Here is a 3,433-nt window from a genome sequence, read left to right on the forward strand (position 1 = left end):
GCTGGGAAAGATTGAAGGCAGGAGGAGAAGGGGAGGACAGAGGATGAGATGCTTGGATGGCATCACTGACTGGATGGATATGAGTTTGAGTAAACTCGGGTAGTTGGTGATGGACAGGGAGGCCTGGCCGTGCTGCAGCCCATGAGGTCACAAAGAGTCCTATATACTGAGCGACTGAATTGACAGGAACTGGACAAGGGCTGGAGCAGTAAAGCTGGAAAGGAGTTGAGGATGGGGTGGTGGCTCAGGGGAACGAGCACAGGCGGGCCTGTGAGCATGGTGGGCAGCCCACCCACCCACAGCTGTCCTGGTCTCTTGAGAAAGTGAAGTCGCTCAGTCGTGTCCGACTCTTTGCAGCCCCATGGACTGTAGCCTACCAGGCTCCTCTGTCCATGGGATTCTCCAGGAAATAGTACTGCAGTGGATTGCCATTTCCTTCTCCAGGGGATCTTCCCGACCCAGGGATCGAACCCGGGCCTTCCACATTGTAGACAGACGCTTTGCCGTCTGAGCCACCAGAGAAGTCCTTGAGGGCTGGCGTCAAAGTCTTCGGAGGGCCGCTCCCGCCCCCTGGCTGTCACCTCTGAGGTGCAGCGGGGCACGCGGTGCCGGGCCTGGGGCCGCCGTGCTGTTAGAACCGCCAGCTGCAGGGAATAGACGAGAGCGGGGTCGGAAAGGACGCGCACAAGTCGAACCCGTGGGCCTTCTGCCTCTGTCACTGCGCCTCTCGCCACAGCCACCTTCTGGAAAGTGCGCCTGCAGCTTCACTTCCGGGTCACCTCTCCCCCGGAACTAGATTGCCTTCCTGCAGCCCTTCGTGGAGCTTTGGTGTGTGCGTTTCCGCTAAGGATCACCAGAGGGCAGCAGAGGGCGCCGGTCAGACAAGCCTGAGGCCGAAGGCGCGTCCCCCGGAAGCCCTGAGGTCTCTGCGGGCTCCCCTCACAGGTGCGGTGTCGGCTGCGGCGACGCCGGCCGCGCATCCGAGGGCGTTTGGGGAGTCTCTGCGAGGCATTCTCTTGTCGCCTCAGTGAGAGTCGCTCAGTCGTGCTGACTGTTTGCGACAGTCCATGGGATTCTCCAGGTCAGAATACTGGAGTGGGGAGCCATTCCCTTCTCCAGGGGATCTTCCTGACTCACGGATCGAACCGGGGTCTCCCTCATTGCAGGTGGGTTCTTTACCGAAGGAGCCGCCAGGGAAGCCCAAGAATACCGGAGTGTGTAGCCATTCCCTTCTCCAGGGGATCTTCCTGACCCAGGGATCGAACTGAGGTCTCCTGCACTGCAGGCGGATATTCTTTACCAGCTGAGGGAAGAGGGAAGCCCCCTCACGGTTGTGCCAGATTGTGGCCGCCGGTACCGAACATCATCTGGACTGTCATGCAGACTCCACCGTCCTTGCTGGCTGGGCCAGAGCAGCTGGAGAGCTGTGTTTGCGTGAGCCAGGCCTTACTTGACATGGTGAGGAAAACACGCTGGAATATAATGATCAGGTGTGGTCAGAAAATCTTCCTAAAGCAATGTTTTATCAGTTCTACCCGGAACAAAATTCTTGCCCCAACTGGAAGCTCACCGAGAACAAGCACTTCGAATCCTTTATCAACTAAGCATGACTACTCTTCAAAAGAAAAAGAAATCCTCTATCTGAGAAACAAAGCGTGAGTTGCATAATTTGTAAATGGAAGGTTGGGCTTTATTATCTACCTTGTAAAGAGATTTATAACAGAATTTTTGTGTTTTCACCTCTGCATTGTGTTTTTATGTAAAATATTTGATAATTAACATAAAATATACAAGATGCGATGGACATGAGTTTGAGTAGGCTCCAGGAGTTGGTGATGGACAGGGAAGCCTGGCCTGGTGCAGTCCATGGGATCCCAAAGAGTCAGACACTATTGAGTGACTGAACTGATACAAGAATGTATAACATATATTATGCAAAATATAAAGAATAAAAATAAAATCTCACTCTTTTAAAGGAGTAATTCATTCAGCAAATGTAGAACATCTGCACAAAGATGGAAATGCATAAAAATATACTTATTCATTCATCTCTGCATTTTCTCCCCATTTGCTAGCCTTTTTTTTTTTTAACACCTCTCTTTTTTTCCCCTTAAATTAAAAGGTTTGTCATTTCAACGATGCCTTTGCTTATACCCTAAATTGCTATGCCTTTTCTCTTTTGTTCCACGTCTAGCAAAACCTTACCCTGGATGAACCTAGCTCTCTGCTGTTCACGCCTGCACCAGCGCAGCTAGTTGGGCCCTGATGAAAGTCACATCTGAGAAGACTGGTAATCAATGGACTCGATCCTAAACCCTGGATTTATCTGAGCAGTTCGCTCTCTTGTCTCACAAAGCCATCCCACCTCCTCCCGCCACTGGAGGTTTCCTTGCTGCCCAGGACTGAGGTCCCTCAGTGCCTCTTCCCCTCTCTCAGGTGAGGAGTCCCTGTAGGTGACAACCCAGCGGACTGGAGCCTGCTGCTAGCAGGAGCACATGACTCACAGGGCCAGGGCGCAGGATGGGAACCAGCTGTGTCTGCCCATCTGGGATGAGTGAGTGATGAGAAAAATAGGGAAAGGCAATAATCTGACTTTCCATGTTTCAAGAATTGGAAATAAAGATTCTGCTTGCTCTGTGGATTGTTTTCTGTGGTGAAAGGCAGACATAGCTTTGACATTATGCTGCTGCTAAGTTGCTTCAGGCGTGTCTATAGGCGACCCTATAGGCTGTAGCCTACCAGGCTCCTCTGTCCATGGGATTCTCCAGGCAAGAACACTGGAGTGGGTTGCCATGCCCTCCTCCAGGGGATATTCTAGACCCAGGGATCAAACCCGCCTCTCTTAAGTCTCCTGCATTGGCAGGCAGATTCTTTACCATTAGTGCCACCTGGGGAGTGCCCTTTGATATCACGAAGAAGTCACAATCAGAAACCAGTCTCACCCCAGAACTTCTGACCCAACGGGGACCCTGAGATGTACCTGTGTATTAAAAAAAAAAAAAAAAAAAGGAAAGAATTGAGCACTAAAAGCTACTCTCTGAGGAGCCCAACAGTGGGACTAACTTGGCTGGGACAGCTTTGAGGATCACTCCCTTTCAAAGGACAATGTGCCCCTGACTGGCGTCTGTGTCAGGATTAGGTGAATTCTATGGACTTAGAAAAATCTCTCTATTTTGAAATAATTCTAGACTTACAGAAAAGTTGCAAAAATTGTACAGACAATTCCCGTTTGCTCTTCACTCAGCTTTCCCTAAGTTAACAACAGATTCCATAATCTTAACAGAATGACCAAAACCAGGAAATTAACATGAACACAGTAAACTGACTGACCCACAGAGCTTCTTCAGATCTGCTCCGTTCTTATCAGTGTCCCCTCCCCAGTCCGGTGTCCTATTCGGGACGCCACGCTGCATTTAGGTCACGCTTCCTTCAC

The 3,433-nt window shown here is 50.7% G+C and overlaps 1 long non-coding RNA gene across 1 annotated transcript; it reads left to right on the top strand.

Annotated features, from left to right (window-relative positions):
* Positions 1-879: 879 nt before the first annotated feature.
* Positions 880-2,639, top strand: LOC132659913 (uncharacterized). The gene is made up of 2 exons (XR_009600947.1): positions 880-1,655; positions 2,195-2,639. It is a non-coding gene; the product is annotated as an uncharacterized LOC132659913 (long non-coding RNA).
* The last annotated feature ends 794 nt before the right edge of the window (positions 2,640-3,433 follow it).

Source organism: Ovis aries, chromosome 5 (assembly GCF_016772045.2).
Source record: "Ovis aries strain OAR_USU_Benz2616 breed Rambouillet chromosome 5, ARS-UI_Ramb_v3.0, whole genome shotgun sequence".
In the NCBI taxonomy this organism is placed as follows: Eukaryota; Metazoa; Chordata; class Mammalia; order Artiodactyla; family Bovidae; genus Ovis; species Ovis aries.